Below are 27405 nucleotides of genomic sequence, written 5' to 3'. Positions count from 1 at the left end.
ACTCATCAAAGGCTATAGGAGGCGTCTAGAGGCTGTTACATTTGTATAAGCAGCTCAACTAAGTATTGATGTAATATCTCTGTTGGGGTGCCCACATTTATGCACCTGTCTAATTTTGTTATGATGCATATTGTATATTTTCTGTTAATCCAATAAACTTAATTTCACTGCTGAAATCTACGGTTTCAATAGGGTATGTTATATATTAAAAGGAAGTTGCTACTTTGAAAGCTCAGCCAATGATAAACAAAACTCCAAAGAATTAAGAGGAGTATGATTGTAACTAGATATAACTAGATGTTACAAGGCCCCACAGCATGGTCCCAAAACATTGGTAAACTGGCTTATTTTATCAAGATATATAGTGAATAAAGTACCCACTCTTGTAAAATATAAGGATATTATAAGTTACAGAGGAGTTTCATGACCATATAAAAGTACGAGGCCGAAGGCCGAGTGTTTTTATACAGGTCATGGAACTCCAAGGTAACTTCTAATATCCTCATATTTTGCAACTGGGGGTACTTTATTTATTATAATACACACGTTTCAGTGAGTCATGTGACAGAAATGACATCAGAACTCACCGTTTATAAGGATATAATTTACAAGATATTCATAGCTTTTTTGTATTATATTGAAATATATCACTGGGCCCGCTACACTTTGCTTCCTCTGTAGTTACACCCCTGGATCAGATATTATACAATAGTTCCTGGGACAACCAGAATGGAAAATAACCATTAAATACCACCCCAAGCCGACTTAACCTTGGCCCCCCTTCTACTGCTTTGGGCTCTTCCCAAGGGGCCTAATTTGTAGACCACGGTTCTAAGGAAATACCGAATAGAGACACAAATTGTCTCAGCACAACAGGAGCAGCAGAAACAGTTAAACTGGAACAGCCTTGCAGATTATCTGCAAATACTGCAAAACACGCTCCATAAATCAAATGTATCCGTTATGAAGACATGTCCTAAAAAAACAAACCGTGCTGTAACCTGCTTTTAATATATACAGTAAATATTAATAAGGCAAGGGAGTAAACGTGCATCCGGTATGAATGATTACAGAAGAATACGCAAAGGCAGCCACTTCAGTTAGGCAATGCCACACAAATACTTTATTTGGTCTATAGAAATGCAATTTAATTTAAAGCTGCCACTGATATGTATATAGTAGCCCCTTAGGGCATTTAGCAGCAACAGCAGCAAAGTATTATATATTTCCAGTCATATTCTTGGCTCTTGCCTCACTCAAGTGTTTGTACTTCGATGTATAAAGCTATTTTAGGGATGTACAGGTATGGGACCGGTTATCCGGCATGCTCGGGATCTGGGTTTTCCTGATCTTTCAAAAATTTGGATGTTCATACCTTCAGTCTACTAGAAAATCATGTAAACATTGAATAAACCCAACAAAAAATGGGTTTGCTTCCAATAAGGAATAATTATATCTTAGTTTAGATCAAGTACAAGCTACTGTTTTATTATTACAGAGAAAAAGGAAATTTTTAAAAATCTGGATTATTTGGCTAAAATGGAGTCTATGGTAGACGGCCTTTCCATAATTCAGAGCTTTCTGGATAACAGATTGGAGCAATTTTCTGTTTCGCGACAACTGCAAATGCACGGAAACTCACGTAAATTGCCAAAGAACCGGTCTCATTCCGAAGCGGCTGAAGATGGTGCCCGTGAATTCCGCTGCACAGAGGGGTAAGTAAAGAATTAGGGGCATTTGCTCGGGGGGCAGCTAGGCTGTGGGGGGTGGGTTTTTTTATTAAAGGGAAAGTAAAGTCTAAAAAAGAATAAGGCTAGAAATGCTGTATTTTGTATACTAAACATAAACTTACTGCACCACAAGCCTAATCAAACAAATGATTTATGCTTTCAAAGTTGGCCACAGGGGGTCACCATCTTGTAACTTTGTTAAACATCTTTGCAAGACCAAGACTGTGCACATGCTCAGTGTTGTCTGGACATCTTAAGGATTGTCATAAATGATCAAAACAGCACAAGTCAAATATCTGCCAGAAGCCGATACAGCAAGACTGATTAATAATCAGAATATACAGACTGCACTGGGTCCTGTGTTGTCATGTAATCTAATGTGGATTTTATAGTTTTTGTATTGTTTAATACAAACTTTCTCCAACTCTGCAGAACCAGTTGTTGCAGCAAAATAATCCTCCAAATAGAATCCCATCTGTTTAAATCTGGCTCCATGATCTTTGTCCCTGCAGCTGGAGTTGGAAACAGTAAAAGTGGATGTAAAGGCAAAAATAAAATCCAATACAATTCTCTACACAGTCGCCGACTGCTCTACAGGGAAACAAACAAAGCTGCTTGAGTTCTGCATGGCTGGGAAGTAAAACAGGGGCTCCCCCTGCTGTTCATAAGTATGATTGTTTCCCTGCAGAGCAGTTAGGGACCGTCTGACAATTCCTATCCACAGCAGTAAATGAAGGGAGAATTTCACTGCATACAGTCAGGTTTCTTATAAAAACAGTACACATTTTTTAATTAAAGAATATTGGAGATAGGTTTCTTTTTCATTAAAGAAAGTAAAAATGGAATTTTATTTTTTTGCCTTTACATGCCCTTTAAGGGTTTGTTTCTCCTTTAAGACAAATGCTCAATTCATTGCACTCCCTGGATCAGAGATACCCACAATTTGTTTTTAAGGGGGACAGTACACAATATATTTTTTTCATTCTTTATTCCAAAAATAAATATCAAAGATGGAGGATACAATATAGATAATCAACATCACCGCAAGGTAGAGTCCTTTGGCACTGCGTTAAGAATACAGATACGAGATTCTTTTTCTTGACACATTGAAATAAGGGCAATATTGTTTTCAGATTAAATGTCGTCATTTACACTGCTGTATAAGCATATTTTATTAAAAAAGAAAAAAAAAATCACTATAAAAAGGCACCGTAACTGTTTTACTTGGAACGTATGGCACGTTTGTCATTGATATTTGCTCTTTGTTACATTCAATAAAAAGGACAGTTGGCTAAAAACACTGCAGGTGATTAAAGGGTCCATTTTACAAATTTTCAGAATGGTAAAATTCTTTAAAAAAAAAAAATCTGTTTTTGGCTCCATTGCCAGAAGGCAGCTGTGCATGAGATGACTATTCTATTGTATTTGGACGCGTTGCCACATACACAAATACGACAATTAATGCCACCACCACGGCCAGCGTGGGAAGCACTACAGTCGTTATCTGCTGCCGGGCCTCTTGCATGGCCTGTTTCCTCTCCTTTTTATCTTTCGATGTCTCTTTCTTGGGCTTTCCCTTCAGCTGCCGCATTATTTGGCCTTCAAGCTTAATCCGGTTGCGCTGGCGACGCCAAGTTACGGCCTCTTCTGATTGAAGCAGATCGTTTTTCTGTGAATTAAACAAGTTGTTAAAATACATCTTAATTTGTGTTTTTTCTGAAATAAGGTATCTATTTAGTTCAAAATGTCTTGAACCTATCTGAATATGCCATTTTTTTGTGGCAAGGCCACCAAGGTCTGGGCCCAGGGCGGCAGGATTTTAGGGGGAGGCATGCTGCCCAACCACACTCACATTGGTTCAGAAACACTGGGAAGCGCAGGAGATACAATAGCTTTTAAAATTTCCTGTACGCCAATCCTCATTGCTCTAGTCCTGATGATGAAAATTTGATTGAATAAAAGGGAGGCGACGGGGCGACGAATGACAGCAGCACTAGGGGCGCCCGCTATGTAAATCCAGCCCTGCCCTTTAGGGAAACCCCATTTAAGAGTATTATCAAAATCATGTATGCGGGTCGGTTAAAGTGATACCGACACTAACAAATTATTATTCAAAATATTAATGTACATCAAAAGTTACCTATAGGTCATGTTGATAGGTTTTCACTGATAGGGCTGCTTTTGTAAGTAATGCCAAACCTGGCTGTCCCTTCTCAACATGTCAGTTAGAGTTTCTAATGCTAACAGACTGCTGAAGCTAAAATATGGCAGCTAGTGATGGGCGATTTTGTCCCGTTTCGCCACGAAATTAGTGAATTTCCTGAAAAATTCGCAAATTTTGCAGGTGTCAAAATTGATGACAATGCCGGCGACGTTTGACACACATTAAAGTCAATGAGAGTCCGTTTAATTGTTGCCAGCATCAAAAAACTGTTGACGTCGGCGAATTCTCGCGTCAGTTTCGCAAAATTCATGAAAAAAACATGAAAATTCACGCCTGGTGAATAAATTTGCCCATCGCTAATGGCAGCACCTTCACAGAGGAACATGGGGGATCAGATGGGTAATGTAAAAGCATCGTTATGGCAAAATTATAAATAGCATGCAAAGACAAAATGATAGATGTAAAAAAAGGTTTAATTTTGGTGTCAGTATCTCTTTAAGAAGAGAAATGCCATGTCTTTACAGATTGTCTCATATGAGTAGCTCTTATGAAGTCTTAAAGCACTTGCTAATGATCTCTGAACCCAGCAATAGAGAGGAGGATGAAGAAGGAAGAAATGAGCAAAATGCACGAGAGAGAGAGAAGAAGCAACGGTAGTCGTCGTTCAACGAGGCTGCACAGGCTACACTGAAGCAACACATTAGTCAACCCACCCTGCAACTCAACTTTTGAAAAAATATATTTGCAGTTCCATGAAGCACCAATAGAGCTACAGACAGGTCCAATTGTGACCCCTACAGCACTATTCACTGATAGTGCTGTTCAACAGGTCACACCATAATAATATCTCTGTTTGGGCTAGTGGGACAGAACACATAAAGACAGACTACATAACCAACATTTAGTATAGATATTGGTTTATATTGTTTGTGAGTGTACACTGGGTTTCATTTGGATGGGGTTGGTCTTTTATTCAACCCAACTTGAATTGAACTATGTAACCATGAAATTGTGACGGCTGTGCGGCAGTTCTGCCCCACCAATTACCATAGGGAGTATGAACGCTGACCCTTCCTTGTCACGGACATGAACAGGTAGAAGGTGAAAACCTAAATCTGAATTATGCGAGGGAACCTTCCAACTCCAACCATCATCAATAAAAAGCAATAAAACCCCAAACGGGAGGGGCTAAAGTTAAAGATATTTTTGACTTTACATGGGAGGCAATCAGGTGGAGAGTGGAGGCTAGTTAACTATATTGGATAAACTTGGTACGTAAACTGAAATGGAAAGACTGCAACCAATTCAGTGCTACCAAAAGAGTATGATATAGAAGAACCATGGTCTGTCATGAAGAAAAGCACATGCTCAAATTGGATATCCTTGATTTGGGTCCCAATAGACCAGCAAGTTGTGGCAGCCCTATCACCTTTTCGGCACAATCCAAGACTCTGCAGTGCACCAGCTCTTAATGATCAAGGCCCAGAAGGACCTGCACCCATGAGCGAGTTGAAAACAAACATGGACTTGCAGAGTGTCTAATTTATAGGCCTCACAACAAGATCAGCCCATGGTGAATACACTTATCACACTCTTATCATTTAGAATACAATGTTTTATATCTAGTAACGGCTCTCTACACGTATACAGGATGAAAAATTAGAACTGGCGCTGAAGTTGGGCTTTTTTTCTTTATCTTCCAGCAAATGGTCAGGATGTGCTGGCTGAGGATCACTGCAATTCAGAGCTACCTCCAACTGATCCAGTTCATTTCTAAATAATGGTTTACTGGGAAACAGCAGCGTGCACCGGAAAACATAAATGGCTTTGTTAAAAACTGAAGCTGAAGGAGTTATCCCTCTAGAAACCCCTAATTTAGTGGTAAATACAATGTATCTACCCAGCACTCTTCCAGCAGATTCTCTACACAACGCTATAATTTTCTTTTACGGAAGCCCCATCCAGCCTGTTAAACAGTTCAGCATAAGACCTTACACTACTGGAACTCCGTGTTGGAATTGTCTTAAAGGCAAAAAACTTTCTGTAATAAAGCTACACCATGTGACACCCAACCCATCACCCCTGTGGAACTGTGCTGTTTGCAGATATATACAGAACCTTGCAGGCAGAACAGAGAAGCAACATCTTTCTAACAAGAGGCAACTCTTCCAGATCTATAATGGACCACCATACCCTCCAACCGGCCACCGGTTGTGTTTAGTGTAGCGCAGTGATCCCCAACCACTAGTTTGTGGGCAACATGTTGCTCTCCAACCCCTTAGATGTTGCTCCCAGTGGCCTCATACCAAGTGCTTATTTTTGAATTACTGATTTGGAGGCAAGTTTTGGTTGCATAAAAAGCAGGTGTACTGCCAAAAAGCCTCATGTAGGTTCACAATCCACATAGAGGCTACCAAATCAAGCACTTATTTGGCTCCCCAACTCCTTTTACTTCTGAATGTTGCTCACGGGATCAAAAGGTTGGGAATCCCTGGTGTAGGGCAATACCTATGCTGGCATAGATTTAGGATACTGAGCAGGCTACTGCAAAATAAGACTACTATGGGCTACTATTTATGGCCCCGTTTGGCTGCCGACAGCTACATCATGCCACAACTTAACATAAAACTTATTTTAAAAGAGGACTGTAAAGCTAATAGGAGTCCTATTGATGTGCAGGTCAGGAAAAACTCAACCCACACCCAACCTGTACCCACATTTTATTACCCTCTACATTGCTTCCATGTGCGTCTCTGGTTCCAAGACAGTACATCTTCAGGAGCAGTGGAGAATTGTACTTCCCCAGTCTTGAGCCACACCCAACCCTAACCTGCAATTGTTGGACAAATTACAACCCAAACCCGCCCAACCGGTGGTGTACATCGTTACTAGGAAGGTATTAAAGGGTCTGTTGAAGCCATTGAGTTGAGCCATTGGCTGCTTAGGCAAACACTGCAAGCTGTGACAGAATACCATTCAGGCACCCTGTTAATCTGGGCCTGGCTTCCAGTGGCCATAAATATAGCCTGTTAATCTGGGCCTGGCTTCCAGTGGCCATAAATGCAAGGCTATGGATTTGGGATTTAAAAATTTGCAAGTCGCCTAAACCCTTAAAAGCAAATCCCTGATGAAGGAGGATCTGGTGGATAATAAACTATAAAAAGCAATGGCTGTCTAAGGTCTGGTGACAGAAATAAATTAATGTGAGGAGAGGGCCATGTTCCTAATGGCAAAAAACATTCTGTGAAAAAGCCACACCATGTGACTTCCAACCAACCACGGCAGAATAGGGAAGCGACATCCAAGAGGCAACATTCTTCCAGATCTATAAAGAACCACTATACGCTCAAACTGGACAACGTAATTGTGCTTAGTGTAGGGCAGTGATCCCCAAACAGTGGGGACCCCTAGTGTAGGGTAATACCTATGCTGCCTTAGACTTTGATATTTTACAGAGCTTAAACCCTTGAAATCAAATCCATGAAGAAGAACGACCTGATGAATAAACTCCAGCAAGCAAAGCTTTTATATGGTCATGAAACTCCTCGGTAACTTATAATATCCTTATATTTTACAAGAGGGGGTACTTTATTCACTATATTACATGCTCTGTCCAGTTTGCAGACTAGGGGAGGTTATGTAATTTTATAAAGGAGATACGGCAAGATTATACATGATGCTGCACTTAGAGGAAAGTATACGAAGTGTATTTCTGCCAGTGGGAATCATTACAGCAGTATTAAGAAACATTTTTATTAACAACATGTATTTTTAGAGCAATGCATGCAAGACATTTTTAGGTTAGTAATATAGATTTCACTTCAGAGAAAGGAGCTGCATTATAATACAGATATATTTGGAGTACGTTTTGCAAGTTTCTTGGAATCAAAAATATCACCAGTTCCACACTATTAGAAGAGCAAGATTCACGGATGCATTAAACCAATACAGGTATGGGACCGGTTATCCAGAATGCTCAAGACCTAAGGTTTCCAGATAACAAATCTTTCCGTAATTTGTATCAGCCATACCTAAAGGGATACTGTCATGGGAAAAAACATATTTTTCAAAACACATCAGTTAAAAGGGCTACTCCAGCAGAATTCTGCACTAAAATCCATTTATCAAAACAGCAAACAGATTTTTTTTTATATTCAATTTTGAAATCTGACATGGGGCTAGACATATTGTCAATTTCCCAGCTGCCCCCAGTCATGTGACTTGTGCTCTGATAAACTTCAATCACTCTTTACTGCTGTACTGCAAGTTGGAGTGATATCACCCCCCTCCCTCCCCCCCCAGCAGCCAAACAAAAGAACAATGGGAAGATAACCAGATAGCAGCTCCCTAAAACACGATAACAGCTGTCTGGTAGATCTAAGAACAACACTCAATAGTAAAAACTCATGTCTCACTGAGACACATTCAGTTACATTGAGAAGGAAAAAGAGCAGCCTGCCAGAAAGCATTTCTCTCCTAAAGTGCAGGCACAAGTCACATGACCAGGGGCAGCTGGGAAATTGACAAAATGTCTAGCCCCATGTCAGATTTCAAAATTGAATATAAAAAAATCTGTTTGCTCTTTTGAGAAATGGATTTCAGGGCAGAATTCTGCTGGATCAGCACTATTAACTGATGCGTTTTGAAAAAAACATGTTTTCCGATGACAGGATCCCTTTAAGTCTACTAAAAAACATTTTCTCTTTTCATTCTCTTCCAGGTAAGGGATATTTCTGTAATTTGGATCTTCATACCTTAAGTCTACTAGAAAATCATGTAAACATTAAATAAACCCAATAGGCTGGTTTTGCTTCCAATAAGGATTCATTTTATCTTAGTTGGGATCAAGTAAAAGCTACTGTTTTATTATTACACAGAAAAAGGAAATTATTAAACATTCGGATTATATGTACAAAATGGAGTCTACGGGAGATGGCCATCCCGTAATTCTGACCTTTCTGGATAATGGGTTTCCCAATAATGGATCCCATGGCCTTTAAAAAATATATTTAGCCAATTGATAATTGGAGTTGTAATAAGGATTATTTCAGTAGTGATGGCTAAATCTGTTTCAATTTGCCAAAAACTCACAGTCAATGGGCAGTTTTCGCATGACTTTTTCCAAACCGTGCAACTTTTTTCCCCTGTAGGTTTTTCTTGGCGAGAAAATTCTCCCATCCGAATTGTTTTAACTGCAGCCTATAAACAGTTCATTCACAGCAACACTGACTCAATGAAGAGTCAGTGTTTTGGGAAAGTGCTTTAGGGTAGAACTACACAGGCGTTTTGAAATCCAATCACTTCCATTCCGACGCAAGGAAGCGCAGGCGTCACGTCAGATGCGCCGAATCTAAGGTAATAGGATTGTCGGACGTTGCCGCAGCGTGCATCCAACATGACTGTCGGATGTAAGCGCTGCATGTTGCGACTTCATCCGACAGTTGTACTTACCTTAGATTCAGCGCATCCGACGCAACGCCTGCATTTCCTCGCGTTGTGTCGGAACGGAAGGTACCGGTTGTCAAAATGCCCGTGTAGTTCTACCCTTAGTCTCACTCTTTCTTCAGTTAAGAAAACAAAATAAACCCTTGCTTTTTCAGTAGTAGTGCTGCCACTTTAACTAGTAGTTCTTCAACCCCTAACCAGTTAACTGATTGCTTGTCAACTCCACCTACAGTTCCCAGACCCAACCTCGACCTGCCCATGCCGGCCTCCTGCAACTATTCCTCACCCATGTAACAACCATTCCTCACCCATGTAGCACCAACATCCCACCCAACACCCGCAGGCCAGTAACCTTCAGAGGAATAGGTGGCCACTTATATTACTTGCCATATGTGCTCTAGTGATGTGCGGGCTGGCCTGATACCCGTGGGACCTGTGGGTTTACCCGCGGGTCAGTCAGGTTCAGGCCGACCTCGCACTCCCATTTGCGGGTGGCAGGCGGGTCCGGGTCGAGCCACCTTGCACTGCTGGCTTCCGGTTTTATAGCCGCGCCTGCTTGCCCCACCCCTTTTGTGATGTCATCGACAGGGCAGGGCTATAAAAAGGAACCCGGAAATCGGGCGCAGGTGAAGGGAGGGTGGGTCCGTGTCTTACCCGACTACTTCTAATGCGCACCATAGGCCATGCTCTAACTTTAATAGTTTTTAAAAGGAATATATCCTACAGAAATCATCCTACAGAAATCCAATAGTTTGGCCAACAAATGGAGGGATCTTGTTTAGACAACACATTTCTGGCCTAATATGAACCTCATTCAACAGGATTCTCTAATCAGCCTGACCTGAACCTGAATGAGCCACAACTAGGTATCAAAGCCATCTTCTCCGTTCCATAGACGGGCCAACAAGCTGACAATCAAATCAAAGCAGCTGCCAATATCAGCATGTGTAGGATCACATCAGACTGCAGCCACTTTAAAGCAAAGACTCAAAGTGAACAATGAGTTACTTTACACAGGGATAAACTGGATTATATTATTTTTTTTTTCGGGAAATATCAAAACACCAACATGAAAAGCTTTCAAGCAGCATTTTCCAGAAGCCCAATTACATTTCCCACACTGCAAAGAAAAATTGTGATAATTAAACGTCTTATTGAAAGAACAATTAGAAATTTATTTCCCAATTAAAAGAAGTAGATTTACTGTTCCTTCAATTACAAACACTAACCTTCTGTCTCACAGAAATACAGCAGCAATTATTTCAGCAGTAAAAGAAGATTTAGCTGCACAAAAGCCAAGCACCCCAAATGATCTTGACAAAAGCTGCAGAATTTTAATATGTGCCTCAAAAATAAAATGATTTGATTTAACTTTATTTTGCCTAAGCTTTCCAAACACACAACAGAGAGAAGCAGTTGCCCCAATCGGTCGACCCCATTGCACCTGCAACGTTGCTAGATTTCTGGGGAAAAACATGCCGATTGTGCTTGAAATTGCAAGTGTTTTATAGGAATGAGAATATAATGTACTGCTGCCCTGCACTGGTAAAACTGGGGTGTTTGCATCCCCTCCAACTGTGCCGTTTTTCACGGGACAGTCACGATTTTAACAGCTCAGCCCGCAGTTCTCTATTGCTACTGACTTATCTCCTGCACTGAACAGTCAGAAAAAGATACAATGTGTAACTTAATTGGCTTTTGGCAGAGAGCCCAGAATATGTGGGAGATGCACTTGGATACATTTGTAACAATTTAAGATAAGCAGGTCTCTTGGGCTAACGGAGACTTTCAGCTTGAAAGGGAATTCACCTTCATTAGCAAAACAGATAAAAACCACAGAAATGTGTTCAAACTTTCATAACCTGCCAAATTGTGTAAAATTAACATGGTAATTAGGGGTGTGGCCACAAAATGGGCATGGTCAAAAATGTTGCGCTCTGAGTAGCAAATCTTTTTGTCCCTCTATTGCCAAAATTTTGGGAGATATGGGTTTGCTTCAAAAACACAACTATAGTTTATATAAACAAGCTGCTGTGTAGCCATGGGGGCAGCCATTCAAGCACAGGATACACAGATAACAGATAAGTACTACTATAGTTTATATAAACAAGCTGCTGTGTAGCCATGGGGGCAGCCATTCAAACACAGGATACACAGTAGATAACAGATAAGTACTACTATAGTTTATATAAACAAGCTGCTGTGTAGCCATGGGGACAGCCATTCAAGCACAGGATACACAGTAGATAACAGATAAGCTCTGTATACAATGGGATACTTCAGAACTTATTTGTCATCTACTGTGTATCCTGTGCTTGAATGGCTGCCCCCATGGCTACACAGCAGCTTGTTTATATAAACTATAGTAGTACTTATCTGTTATCTACTGTGTATCCTGTGCTTGAATGGCTGCCCCCATGGCTACACAGCAGCTTGTTTATATAAACTATAGTAGTACTTATCTGTTATCTACTGTGTATCCTGTGCTTGAATGGCTGCCCCATGGCTACACAGCAGCTTGTTTATATAAACTATAGTAGTACTTATCTGTTATCTACTGTGTATCCTGTACTTGAATGGCTGCCCCCATGGCTACACTAGTGCAACACAACAGTACATTATATTTTCTTTACTCTAAGGATATGTTCATGTTTTGGTGTTACTGTTCCATTAAAATGAAGTGTGGGGAACATTAGACAGGCAAAGCATGGCGTGACCAAATAAACACTCCTGAACACCGTCATGTTTCAGTGGAATCTTCCAACACATGTAAAATGGCACCAAATAGCATTGGGAATGGAACAGAAAAGATCCCATTTACAGGCTCTGTCCCCTACTCTCAGATCTCTGATTAATCATGTTTATCTGAGCGACCCAAACTCCTACCTGTGCCGATTTTGCCAGCTTTCTACCCACTCTTAATTTTACCTGTTTGCTGGAACCCCTGACCACTAAACAGATTAACTGGTTAACTTAACGTTTCCATACCTGGTACAACAGGGTTGGTCATTTTAGAAAAGTGTCCTATAATCATCCCTTTCAAATTCTTGCCGACCTCCTGTGGCCCAATGACTACTAAACCCACCAGTCCCCACAGCTTTTAGGGCTGGGACACACTGGGCGATTTGGGGAGATTTAGTCGCCTGGCGACTAATCGCCACGACTTTCCACGACCAATCTTCCCCGAATGCCTCCCCTCGCTCTGCGCCTGGCTAAAATGAAAAATCGCCTGCGCTAATCACACGCGGCGATTCGTTTTCTGAAGTCGCCCGAAGTTTCCTCGTGGGCCAACTTCGGCCGACTTTGGAAAACAAATCGCCGTGTGTGATTAGCGCCGGTGACTTTTCTTTTTATCCAGGCGCAGAGTGAGGGGAGGCATTCGGGGAGAAAAGTCGCTGCGATTAGTCGCCAGGCGACTAAATCTCCCCAAATCGCCCGGTGTGTCCCAGCCCTTAGAGTTTGCCTGCCAATTCTTGTCCACCCCAAACACCCACTCTGTACAGCCCCAGCGATGATTAATGGTGAAGCTTTCACTAATGGTCCACAAAGCAAAATCCAGTCCCATTAGCAGCAAACACTACAAAAAGCAGGAGATAAATAATCTCAAGTGACAAGAAAAACAACAAAAGGTTTCCAGCGTGTGCTGAAGCGCCGGGATATCATTTAATGAACTTACAGCAGCAGCACCTTTGTAGCCAACAGATCTATTAATTTAACCTAATTCCTGCCTGCTCCGCTCTTCTGCCAATATTCCCTTTGTTCCTAATAAGTGCGCTCGGCTGAGGAGGGAAGACGGAAATCGATAGTGACTTTTTTCTACGGTTTCTGAGCCGGAACACAAGGAAGGCAAATGCCGTCATTATTAAAAGAACAAGGAAAGATTCAGTTTTGTGCTTCTCTGTATCCTGATCCACAGCTTGAAAGAGTTTGAGTTCTTGAAGTGTATAACGAAGTACCGGTATGGGATCCGTTATCAGGAAACCCGTTAAAAAGAACGCTCCTAATTACAGAAAAGTCATCTCCCATAGACGCCATTTTATCTAAATCAAAACGGATTTCCTTTTTCTCCATAATAATAAAACAGCAGCTTGTTCATGGTCCCAACTAAGATATAATTAATCCTTATTGGAAGGAAAACCAGCCTTTTGGGTTTATTTAATGTTTACATGATTTTCTAGTAGACTTGGGGTTCAAGCACAAGGACAGAGTCGGGGAGATTTAGTCGCCTATCGACTAATCGCCTCTTCTGCGGGGCGACAATCTCCCGTACTGCCTTCCCCCTGTCTGCCATAATGACAAAACGCCAGCGCCAATGCACTTGCGGTGCTTTGATTTCCGAAGTCGCCTGAAGTTTCCTCATGAGGCAACCTTAGAAATCGAAGCGCGCGAGTGCATTGGCGCTGGCATTTTGTCATTATGGCAGACAGGGGGAAGGCAGTACGGGAGATTGTCGCCCCGCAGAAGAGGCGATTAGTCGATAGGCGACTAAATCTCCCCGACTCTTACCGTGTGCTTGAACCCTTAGCATTCTGGATAACAGGTCCCATACCTGTACCAGCAACTATGTTTAAGTGCATAAGGGGAGTATTTGATAGAAGGGACCATGTCTACTGGCTGCAGGTCGGAACAATTAGTCATTACAAATTTAGCTTGGCTGTTATTTTGTTGGCTAGGTGGTAGTCCCCCTTTATAACCAACCATTCTTCTCTAAGGGTGGGCTGGCCCCAACAGAAGGGCCCAATGCAGTCAACCTGAAGGCCAACCAGTATTACTGTTAGGTCCATAAAGTCTTTATGTATTCATTTTACCCTACTATAGGGACACTGCTCCACTCTTCCAAGCCAAGATATTTGTTCTCTGCCCAATTTGCATTAAAGTATTAAGAGAGTCGGGATGCACCAAATCCACTATTTTGGATTCGGCGGAACCTCCGAATCCTTTGCCAAAGATTTGGCCAAATACAGAACACTAATTTGCATATGCAAATTAGGGGTGGGAAGGAGAAAACATTTACTTCCTTGTTTTGTAACAAAATCACGCGACTTCCCCGCCCCTAATTTGCATATGCAAATTAGGATTCGGTTTGGCCAGCAGAAAGATTTGGCCGAATCCTGATGAAAAAGGCAGAATACCGAATCGTGGATTTGGTGCATCCCTAATTAAGAGGCCCGCAAATTGTGCTAAATGTAGGTACAGGTATGGGACCTGTTATTTAGAATTCTCGGGACCTGGAGTTTATCCGGATAAGGATATTTCCGTAATGTATATCTTCATACCTTAGGTCTACCAGAAAATCATGTAAACATTAAATAAAACCAAAAAGCTGCTTCCAACAAGGATTAATTGTATCTTAGTTAGGATAAAGTATAAGATACTGTTTTATTATTACAAAAAAAACCCATTTTTTAAAATTTGGATTATTCCAAAGGTTTCTGGATAACGGGTTACCGGATAACTGATCCCATACCTGTATTTGAATTGATATTGGAGGATATGGTTTTGCATTGGCAGCATTTCTGTGCTGGTTACACTTAGGGTTGCCACCTTTTCTGGAAAAAAATACCGGCCCTCCTATATATTTATCTTTTTCCCTATTAATAACATCGGGATCAGCCATCATTTTTACCAGCCAGGCCTGTAAAATACCGGCCAGGTGGCAACCCTAGTTACACTACAGCAGCCCATTTAACCTGAGCTTATCTTCCAGGTTCCACCCCACCCCAGGGAACTGTACTTCTCCCTGAAAACATAGGAAGAGAAAGTTACTTATAAAAAAAACCCTCTTTAATAATAGCATTATAGCTGGAGATTTCCTATATACCTCTGGCCATTTATTTCATTAGCCCCCTATTGGGCACCTTTTATTTGCCCCCTAGCAATAAACAAGATTTAACACGAAGAATTGCCGCCAGCCTGAAGAAAAGCAATTTGCAGCCGCAAGCTGTGACATCCAACAAATATAAATGAAATGACAAAATAACGGAAAATCGTGCCAAATCCTTCTTATTGGGTAACTTTTAAAACTTGCAGCTCAGAAGAAAATGCCTTTAAGTGTAGCAGGTTTGAGCCTTCTGTACATTTGACTGCAGAAAGTATATAAAGTGCTATAGCTATATATATATATATTTTTTTTTATATAAATAAAGCACAAAGGTGCAACATGCTGCATTAAAAAAAAAAGTTAAAAAGGTTGAACTTGATGGACGTGTGTCTTTTTTCAACCTAACTTACTATGTGTAGAGCTGAATCGTCAGATATACAGGTAGAAACAATAGCATCTGTCTGTATCTGACCATTCAGCACTAACGCTGGCCCATATATAATAAGCCTAATAAGTGCGCTCGGCTTAGGAGGGAAGGCGGAAATCGATAGTGACTTTTTTCTACTGTTTCTGAGCCGGAACACAAGGAAGGCAAATGCCGTCATTATTAAAAGAACAAGGAAAGATTCAGTTTTGTGCTTCTCTGTATCCTGATCCACAGCTTGAAGGAGTTGGAGTTCTTTAAGGGCCCCATTTACTTAGCTCGAGTGAAGGAATAGAATAAAAAAAACTTTGAATTTCGAATGATTTTTTTGGCTACTTCGACTACGAATCAAACGCTTCGAACTAAAAATCGTTCGACTATGAGAAAGTCGAAGTACTGTCTCTTTAAAAAAAAAAAAAAAAAACTTTGACACCTAAAACCTACCGAAGTGCAATATTAGCCTATGGGGAAGGTCCCCATAGGCTTTCTAATGTTTTTTACGTCGAAGAAAAATAGTTTGATCGATGGATTAAAATCCTTCGAATCGAAGGATTTTTCGTTCGATCGAACTATTTGCGGTAAATCCTTTGTCTTCGATATTCAAAGTCGAAGGATTTACATTCGGCAGTCGAATATCGAGGGTTAATCGACCCTATGTAAAGCTGCCCCTAAGAGTAACTTAAAGTACCGGTATGGGATCCGATCAGGAAACCCTCAATCCAGAATGCTCCGAATTACAGAAAGGTGATCTCCTATAGACTTCATTTTATCCAAATAAGCAAAACGGATTTCCTTTTTCTCTGTAATAATAAAACTTGTACTTGATGCCAACTAAGATATAATTAATCCTTATTGGAGACAAAACCAGCCTCTTTGGTTTATTTAATGTTTACTTGATTTTCTAGTAGACAAGGTATGAAGATCCAAATTGTGGAAAGAACTATTAACCGGAAAGCCCCAGGTCCCAAGCATTCTGGATAACAGGTCCTGTACCTTTACCAGCAACTGTGTTTAGGTGCATAAGGGGAGGATTTGATAGAAGTGGCTATTTCCACAGGCTGCAGGTCAGTACAATTGGTCATTACTAATTTAGCTTGGCTGTTATTTGTTGACAAGGTGACAGTCCCCCTTTTAGACAAAAGCTTAAGACATAATTTACCCCTAAAGGTCATTTTGGTAGGAGGCAGTCCTGAATCATGGACCCCAAGAGGGGTGAGGTTATTGGAAAGTGGGTTGTGTTTCAAGCAGATTGGAAGAGAGTACCGATCCCCTTGGAAGACCTTAATTTATATTGAGTGGAATAATACATTACAGGTACAGAATGCACAGCACTGGGGGCACCTAAGGAGACCTCCTTCTTACCAAAATGCCAAAACGGGATTCTGTCATGATTTTTATGTTGTAGTTTTGATTTCTAAATAACACTGCATATAATTCACTCTACCATATAAAATGTAATTCCTAACCCAACATTATTTATAATATTGGTGTGTAGGTGCATCTCAGGTCATTTTGCCTGGTCATGTGCTTTCAGAAAGAGCCAGCACTTTAGGATGGAACTGCTTTCTGGCAGGCTGTTGTTTCTCCTACTCAATGTAACTGAATGTGTCTCAGTGGGACCTGGATTTTACTATTGAGTGTGGTTCTTAGATCTACCAGGCAGCTGTTATCTTGTGTTAGGGAGCTGTTATCTGGTTACCTTCCCTTTGTTCTGTTGTGAGGCTGCTGGGGGGGGGGTGATATCCCTACAACTTGCAGTACAGCAGTAAAGAGTGACTGAAGTTTATCAGAGCACAAATCACATGACTGGGGCAGCTGAGAAACTGACAATATGTCTAGCCCCATGTCAGATTTCATAATTAAATATAAAAAAATCTGCTCTTTTGAGAAATGGATTTCAGTGAAGAATTCTGCTGGAGCAGCACTATTAACTGATTCATTTTGATCCCCCCCCCCATTTAACAGTATCGGGAGGGTACCACCAGGGGTCACACCATGGTGTTTATCAATCATTGTAACTTACACCTTGTTCCCTATTCAAGCTATAAATCCCACCCATTACATTGTGTCAGGAGATAACACAATTGGGAGGTTATGGGAAGTGATGTGGAAGCTTATGTCAGCCTGAGAGGCAATGAGTTTACACAAGACTAAACCTGTAGACATTGTGCATTATTTACATTGCCTTTAAACATATACAAATCTAAAAGAAACAAAGTTATAGGAGCCCTTTAAATTGAACTGTTGGGAAGAGATTAAGTCCTACACTGCAGAGTTGAATTGGGCGGCCACAGATAACCTGCCTTGCTTGTTCATTATATGGAGATGCAGGAAAGTATCGGGGCTTAATTAGGGTTTTAGATGAATGACATTTTGGCCAGTCCAGGCCTATTAATTCAGCAGAAGAACACTACTGTCAGGACGAGGGAAGCCAAATACTATAATGATCCGTTCTACACAGCAGGGAACTCACTAAAGCTGAAGCTTATTAGAAGCTGCCCCTCTGGGCTTCGGCATTTCAGCTCCTACTGATCTCGTCTCCGTCATTCTGGGACAGAAACACATTCATCTTCATGTTTGGTGGGTAACGGGGTACAAAGCAATAAGCTCCCCACTGTCGGACATGACAAATCAACTTATTCACTGCCAGCACTTTAGAATGGAACCGCTTTCTGGCCGGCTGTTGTTTCTCATACTCAATTTAACTCAATGTGTCAGTGGGACCTGGATTTTACGATTGAGTGCTGTTCTACCAGACAGCTGTTATCTTGTGTTAGGGAGCTGCTATCTGGTTACCTTCCCATTGTTCTGTTAGGCTGCTGGGGGGGAGGGGGGTGATATCACTCCAACTTGCAGTACAGCAGTAAAGAGTGACTGAAGTTTATCAGAGCACAAGTCACATGACTGGAGGCAGCTGAGAAACTGACAATATGTCTAGCCCCATGTCAGATTTCTAAATTAAATATAAAAAAAAAAAAATCTGTTTGCTCTTTTGAGAAACTGGTTCAGTGCAGAATTCTGCTGGAGCAGCACTATTAACATATCCCCATGACAGTATCCCTTTAATTTGGGAATAGGTGGTTGAAATGGGGGACCATCGTCATTTTGGCCATATTGTGTAAATTCCTGCATAGTCCTGAAACTTCAACATACAACAGAAAAATAAAAAAACATGGCAACGTGTGGCATCTGACCCCCCCAGTTTAACACTCAATTTAATAAATCCCAGTAGGAACCTGAATAAAATTGCTAATGACTTCACAGATCCAGGACACGGAGGCGCGCAGAGCTCACAACCTCAGCGGAGCGTATAGATCTCACGGCTAAATGAAATATACTGGTTTATGTACAATATACAAAGCTGCATGCACTTGCATCTCTCTCATACGCAGGCTGCAAACACAATCTGTACATTTCTAAGTAGGATCAGCAATCCTCGCCGGGTTCTCCGCACTCATAATTTACACCGATTAAGAAATAAATGACAAGAAACAGAAGTGCAATGGAGGGAGCCAATGAAATAATGTGTTGGGGTGTTTAAAAGGGTGACAAAACCCTAAAAAACATAAGGAACGGACGATCAGCGCATGAGTTCCTATTCTTACGAGATCTCTGTGGACAGAAAAAAAAAAAAAGAGCAGTCCCTACTTGGACAAACCACCCCAAATAACAGTATGCGTATTTTACAAAAATCACATCCCGTCGCTCAAGATCCATAAAAATCCAGTTTTATTCAATTCACATAATAAAATTGTTTACATACTGACCACTCAATGATCCACCTTACGCGTTTCGAACCTACCGGTACTTAAAGGAAAACTTTACCCCCAAAGTGAACACTTAAAGGGCATGTAAAGTCTAAAATAGAATAAGGCAAGAAATGCTGTATTTTGTATACTAAACATAATCATGAACTTACTGCACCACAAGCCTAATCAAACAAATGATTTATGCTTTCAAAGTTGGCTACAGGGGGTCACCATCTTGTAACTTTGTTAAACATCTTTGCAAGACTAAGACTGTGCACATGCTCAGTGTGGTCTGGGCTGCTTAGGGATCGTCATAAACAAAGCTGCTTGAGTTCTGCATGGCTGGGAAGTAAGGCGGGGGCTCCCCCTGCTGTTCATAAGTATGATTGTTTCATTGAGAGGGAGAAAAAAAACCAAAAAACTTTCCTACGGTTGCTGTGGGACAGAACATCGGCTGATCTGTTCTTTACTTCTTTTGTTTGATCTGAATGGTCAATGGCAGGTTGGGAGACGAGGACGTACGATCGTTCGTCAGATATTGCAGGGAAATCTTTGCGTCTATGGGCAGCTTAACTGTAACAGGAAGAAGTGTAGAAGCAAAGACAGAAGTCTGTCTGTTAATTGGCTCATGTGACCTAACATGTATGGTTTGTTTGGTATGTTTGTCTGCACAGTGAATTGTACGATCCCAGGGGACGGCCCTTATTTTTTTAAAATGGCAATTTTCTATTTATGATTACCCAATGGTACACACACAAAAGTTTTAGGCAACGCACTCTTCGGATCACCCAAGGAATCGCTCAGTCTTCAGATTGCTGGTAAAAAACTTTAGTTTTATTGAAGATTTAACATTTTAACAAACTGTGTAATCCTGAGCCATGAGGTCTGACGCGTTTCGTGTCACTGCACTTCATCAGAGACCTCAATGGTACATACTACTAAAAAAATGTATATTATTATGAAAATGGTTTATTTACATATGAGCTGTTTTATGCAATATCTTTTTATAAAGATCTACATTGTTTCGGGGGATAGTTTTCCATTTTACCTATGATTAAGTACTGGTAGGTACAAATGCGTAAGATGGATTGTTGAGGGGTCAGTATGCAAACAATTTTATTATGTAAATTGAATAAAACTGGATTTTTATGGATCTTGAGCGACGGGATGTCATTTTTGTAAAATACGCAAGTAGTGCCTTGGGAACTGGGGCAATATCCCAGTAGTACATTGCCCAATATACACTGGCAGTATATATATATATATATATATTGTAGGGAGAGATGGTGCCTATAGTAACAGTGGGATAATAGTCTCTGGGAAGGGAGTGTGACTGTGGGATAGCAGATATAGTAGGGAGAGATGGTGTCTATAGTAACAGTGGGATAATAGTCTCTGGGAAGGGAGTGTGACTGTGGGATAGCAGGTATAGTAGGGAGAGATGGTGTCTATAGTAACAGTGGATAATAGTCTCTGGGAAGGGAGTGTGACTGTGGGATAGCAGGTATAGTAGGGAGAGATGGTGCCTATAGTAACAGTGGATAATAGTCTCTGGGAAGGGAGTGTGACTGTAGGATAGCAGGTATAGTAGGGAGAGATGGTGCCTATAGTAACAGTGGATAATAGTCTCTGGGAAGGGAGTGTGACTGTGGGATAGCAGGTATAGTAGGGAGAGATGGTGCCTATAGTAACAGTGGGATAATAGTCTCTGGGAAGGGAGTGTGACTGTGGGATAGCAGGTATAGTAGGGAGAGATGGTGCCGGTTGTCGACTGCCAGTTGATTAAGTTGCCATATATGGACCAGCGCTGGCAGCCACAGTTGTGGCAATTTATTGGGCAGTGGAGAAGACCAAGATAATGACCAGTCTGCGGAACAAGTAGATATTGATCAGGAAGGTTTGAAATCCTGTTGGGATCTCCCAGGTCTGGGTTGACTTTGTGCCAACTGTCACCCGGTCTGGTAACTATTCCAACACCCCCAGCCGTCATCGTTACCGGGAGTGGCATGTTAAAGGGATATTGGGACTTATATTATAATGGGATACAGTTGGCAAACTTTTGCTTTGCTTGTTGTGTAAAAGGGTTGTTCACCTTCAAGTTATCTTTTAGTATGATATAAAGACTGATAGCCTGAGATAAATTCCATTTATTATTTGCAGTTTCAGCAATCTGGTTGCTAGGATCAAAATTCCCTTAGCAACCATGCACTGAATAAGAGACTGGAATATGAATAGGAGAGGCCTGATTAGAAAGAGGAGTAATAAAGTGTAATAACAATACATGTGTAGCCTTGCAAAGCATTTGTTTTTAGTTGGGGGTCAGTGACCCCCCATTTGAAAGTTGGCAAGAGGCAAATAATTTAAAAACTATAATTAAAAAAAGAAAAACAAAATGTTCATAAACTATAAGTGAACTTTAGCAGTGCCAGCTTGCCCCACTCTCAGACTAGTGGATATAGTGGTGGCTCAGTACAGACAATGGGGGTAAAAGTTATTCAAGCCCATACGGGGCACAGAGTGTTGGCTGCAGTCAATAGGCCAGCTAGTTGTATGAAGTAGAGCAGAGGGGTAGGGAGAGTTCCATTGTAATGTGTGTGTCTCTATGTTACAAAGTTACGGGGCTGGTACAGTTATTGGGCAGTCGCAGTGGGGAGAGAAGTGGCGGAGGGATGTGACATATAGAAACCCAGCCGACCCCCTGGCAGCGCCAACTGCAGCCTCCCCCCCTTGCTCCGCTCCCCTCGGGCTCATACACTGACACCCCGTCCCCAGGCTCCGCGACTCCCCCACTCCTAGTTCTGGCGATCGCCCCCGCAGAGACCCCTACAGCCGACCAAGCAGCCCTCCGACCAAGAAGCGCCTGCCTCCGACCCAGAAGCAGCCCTACGACCCAGCAGCAGCCCTCCGACCCAGCAGCAGCCCTCCGACCCAGCAGCCCCTGCCTCCGACCCAGCAGCCCCTGCCTCCGACCCAGCAGCCCCTGCCTCCGACCCAGCAGCCCTTGCCTGAGAGTTGCCGCCGACCCAGCAGCCCTTACCTCCGCTCCGACTCGCTCCCAGCAGGGGAAGCCCCAGCAGTAAGACTACAAGCAGCAGCTGCAGAGGAGAAAAAATCATTCAAACGTGAGAACTTTATTAGAAAGGGAAGAGGGTGAGGGATTCGCAGGGTGACGTGGCTACAGGGGCAGCAGGGGCCCCACCCCCTCCAACTCTGGGGCCCCACCCCCTCCAACTCTGCTCACATTAACTATTTCAGCGCCTAAGGGCACAAGAGAATAAAGACCGGTTGCAACAGAACGAACATCGCCTTTCTCTAGTCTTTACCCAGTGCCACGGGAATCCATACAGAGCTCAGCAATACTAGAGACAGCTCTAGCCTGAGTCACAACCGACTGATGGATCATCCCGCTGAGGCTTCTGGGACTCGCACTTGCTCGGGTTTTGCCCTGGGCTCCCAGAAGCACAAGGGTCTCTTGGGGGAGGAGCTTGAACAAAGTATTTATAGTAGTTGCAGTGCAGGTTCACCTTACTTTTAGTATATTGGACTGTTCTAAGCAACTTTTCAATTGGTCTTCTTTTTTTATTTTTAAATGGGTGGTTCTCCTTTAGATTAACATTTATATATAAGCAACTTTTCAATTGGTCTTCAATTTTTTTAATAATTTTTTAATGAATTGCCTTTTTCTTCTAACTTTTTCCAGCTTTCAAATGGGGGTCGCTGACCCCATCTAAAAAACAAATGCTCTGTAAGGTGAGAAATTGTTACTGCTACTTTTTATTACTCCTCTTTCTATTCTTTCTATTCAGGCCTCTCCTATTCATATTCCAGTCTTTTATTTAAATCAATGGACGGTTGCTAGGGTCATTTGGACCATAGCAACCAAATATGCAAACTGGAGAGCTGCTGAATAAAAAGCGAAATAACTCAAAAACCACAAATAATAACAAAAATGAAAACCATATACCGATTGCCTCAGAATATTCCTAAACTTTAAAGGGGTTGTTACTTTAAAGGGGTTGTTCACTTTTGCATTCATTTTTGTATGATGTAGAGAGTGATATTCTAAGGCAATCGGCATTTGGTTTTAATTTTTGTTATTATTTGTGGTTTTTGAGTTATTTCGCTTTTTATTCAGCAGCTCTCCAGTTTGCATATTTCAGCAATCTGGTTGCTAGGGTCCAAATTACCCTAGCAACCATGCAGACTGGAATCTGAATAGGTGAAAACCTGAATAGAATTATAAATAATAAAAAGTAGCAATAATAACAATACATTTGTAGCCTTACGGAGCATTTGTTTTTTGGATGGGGTCAGTGACCCCCATTTGATTGCTATAAAGAGTCAGAAGAAGAAGGTAAATAGTTAAAAAAAACTATAAAAACAAGAATGAAGACCAATTGAAAGGTTCCTTAGAATTGGCAATTCTTTCACATACTAAAAGTTAACTTAAAGGGGTTGTTCACCTTTGAGATAACTTTTAGTATGATGCAGAAAGTGATATTTGGAGACAATTTGAAATCGGTTTTCATTTTTCATTATTTTTGGTTTTTGAGTTATTTAGCTTTTTATTCAGCAGCTCTTCAATTTGCATTGTAAGCAATCTGGTTGCTAGAGTCCAAATGACCCTAGCAACCATGCATCAATCTGAATATGAGACTGGAATATGAATAGGAGAGGGTCTGAATAGAAGGATCAGTAATAAAAAGTAGCAATAACTAGTGATGGGTGAATTTAGGCTGTTTCACCGAAAAATTCTCGATATTTCCAACCAAATTCACAAAACGGCGAAAACTGTTCACAGCGGTTTCACAAATCGAATAAATTCGCCCATCACTACCAATAACAATACATTTGTAACCTTACAGAGCATTGTTTTTTTAGAAGGGGTCAGTGAAAGCTGCAAAGAGTCAGAAGAAAAGGCAAATAATGATAAAAAATAGATAATGAAGACCAATTGAAAAGTTGCTTAGAATTGGGCTTTATATTAAATACTAAAAGTTACCTTATAGGTGAACCACCCCTTTAAAGGTGAACCACCCCATATCATGTTCAAAGTACCAAAGTCACATCTGAATGAAATGACTTTAAGTTCACAAAGTTTGTCATTTTAAAAATGTTTTAATATTTTAAAGGTGTGCGATTGTGCAAAAAATGTATGCAAACGTTGTGTTCATTGACACCATTCATTTTAGGGTACTTGCCCTAAATGTGCTCCCTGCACAGCTTTAATCGTTTTAATGAACTGTACCACCAAAAAAATAAAAGTCATGAAAATATCATGGAGCGTTTCCCTGCACGGGGTTTGCTTCAGAAACTCTGAGTAATATTAAGGAATAAAAAAAGAAGAAACCGTTAAGAAAACGGGAAATTGCTAAGGAAGGTGTCTCACTGCTGGGAATAATGTTTTAAACAAACTGGGGCCCATTTACTTAGCTCGAGTGAAGGAATAGAGGAAAAAAACTTCGAATTTTGAATGTTTTTTTTGGCTACTTTGACCATCGAATGGGCTACTTCAACCTTCGACTATTCGACCATTCGATACTCGAAGTACTGTCTCTTTAAGAAAAAACTTCAACCCCCTAGTCACATGACTTGGTGCAGCTGGGAAATTGACAATATGTCTAGCCCCATGTCAGATTTCAAAATTGAATATAAAAAAATCTGTTTGCTCTTTTGAGAAATGGATTTCAGTGCAGAATTCTGCTGGAGTAGCACTATTAACTGATTCATTTTGAAAAAAAAATTTTCCCCATGCCAGTATCCCTTTAAGTAAATTTGCCCCACAGTGTTTATTCAAACTGTAAAATACACACACATTTAAAATGTTAACATGGCAGCTATACAATAGGTGACAAGTCGCATTTGTTTGCCTAAAAGTGGGTTGGATTAATATCCCATCTGTTAAAGTACCCGGGTATTGCAATGGGAGTCAAGGTGATTCCCATCCAAAATGTGCAAATAAACAATGAGTATTACAGTATTTAAAGGACCAGTAACATCAAAAAAAATGTAAAAATTTTTTTAACATTTTGACATAGCCAGGGAGGAGAAATCCAGTGCCGCACAATGGATGGTCGCCCTTTCACCTTTTTTGAACAGGAGCGGAAGTGGCGTTTCGGTAAGTTATGTCTTAATAAAGGCTTTGCAATTTTAAAGTTTTATTTGTCTTGGTGTTTATTTTATGATGTGTAGTAACAAATTTTTTTTTTAAAAAAAATGTTTTTTGATGTAAATGGTCCTTTAATAATAATAATCAAAAAAAAAAACAATGTCTGCCCCATCCCACTTTGCCACAATCTCTGCTCCAATGTTTCTAATTAGTATCCGTGGATTCCTGTGACCATTCTATACATTTTGCACATCTGATATGGTTCCTTCCAGCAGAACTACAACAGTACATAGGCCAGACCTGCCTACAGGGATTTATATTACTGGCCTTTTGGTAACAGGACTGGGTCCATTTCAAAAAATTTTAATTGTTAAAAATTTTGCTGATTATGGAAACTTCTCGGAGCAAATGTACCAATAACATAAAGAATGGACGTCATTTCTGTGATATATTAGGGTAGTGGCATCTAATCTCTGTAAAAGTCTTCTTTTTAATATTGGGATCCTCAGCCTGTGCCAACAATGGATCATTCCTCTGTGTCAGTTGTTTCTGTCATTGGAACAACGCAGCTTTATTAAATATGGGGTGAACGCACAATCCTATATTTTATCCCAGCGCAGGGCAGAGCTTGCCTGTGGACAAGGACAGAACCCAGGTATACGATGAACTCTGAATAGTAAAAAAGTAAAAGTAAACTAAGTAAACTAACCCTATATTATATTCGGGTCCAAGGACCACCAGGGCTTCTGATACAGGGGCTCCCACCCCTCCTCCAGGCCCCCCTGCCCCAGCCACAACCCCCTCCAGCCCCCATGCCGTTCCAACAGCAGTAGAGTGCTGGTCTGGGTTGGCAGGCCCACGAGAATAGAGGCCCATCGGGTTTTTATGTGTGTGTGTGACCCCTTTTTGGCCACCCTGCTGGTGCCACGGTTGTACATCACATAATTTGCCCCTTTGCTAAGTGAAAGGTACTGGGAAACTCCTCTCCGGCAGTGCCTCCACCTAATGGGATCCGGGAATACACCTGGGGTTGGCCTATTAGGAATAACATTCAACACACACTTTGCTTTTATAAAAACATCACCTTTATATAAAGAAAGTGTAAATTAAAGGGAAAGTAAAACGACATTTACATCATACAATAATGACCCCCTCCCCTGGGAACCTGTGGCAGTCCATTTTCTGGCCCTTCGTGCCAGACCAAGTCCCGCATTACTCCATTGGCAGAATCAGAGTCTCAGTCCCTTATCCCCAATGAGTACAATAGGTCCCAAGTAACACTAGCAGCCCAAATACCTCTCCCTCCGGATTTAGTATCCCAAACTCTCTGTAGTGTGAGCACACAAACCCTGGGAAACCCCATATCTCAGCCCAACAGGGGATTTTCAGACATGTGGCTCTCTCAGTAGGGAATTAACCCTACGGGTCCCTACATATATATTTTTTTTTTCACCTTACCTTACATCTACTATAAAATAATTTAGAAATTAATTAAACCCAATAGAATTGTTTTTTTTAGTTGGGATTAAGTACAATGTACCGTTTTAGTATTACAGAGAAAAAGGAAATCGTTTATAGAAAATGTGAATTATTTGATTACAATTTAATGTATGGGAGATGGTATTCCTGTAATTCTGGATAAAGGGTTTCTGAATAACAAATCCCATAACTGTTTTGGGGAATTCTATATTGCAGATAATTTGATAAGTAACATCCCAAGTGAAAGGAAGAGTTTACTGTTATAGGCTTCCTACCCCATTGCACACACTCCTCTACCATCAGTTAGCTACTTGATTTAAAGGAACAGCAACACCAGAAAAACATTTTTTTTAAAGGAAAGACAATATCATGTAGTGTTGCCCTGCACTGGTACACCTGGTGTGTTTGCTTTAGAAACACAACTATAGTTATAAAAACAAGCTGCTGTGTAGCCATGGGGGCAGCCATTCAAGCACAGGATACA

General features: G+C 41.1%; 1 non-coding gene across 1 annotated transcript; it reads right to left on the bottom strand.

The window, feature by feature from the left end:
- Positions 1–2879: 2879 nt before the first annotated feature.
- Positions 2880–22951, bottom strand: smco4.S. Its single transcript, XR_005965929.1, has 2 exons — positions 22371–22951; positions 2880–3399 (listed from the first exon to the last, which is right to left on the bottom strand). It is a non-coding gene; the product is annotated as a single-pass membrane protein with coiled-coil domains 4 S homeolog (transcript).
- Between the last annotated feature and the right edge of the window lie 4454 nt (positions 22952–27405).

Source organism: Xenopus laevis, chromosome 2S (assembly GCF_017654675.1).
Source record: "Xenopus laevis strain J_2021 chromosome 2S, Xenopus_laevis_v10.1, whole genome shotgun sequence".
Lineage (NCBI taxonomy): Eukaryota > Metazoa > Chordata > Amphibia > Anura > Pipidae > Xenopus > Xenopus laevis.
This window is presented reverse-complemented; position numbering and strand designations above follow the sequence as displayed.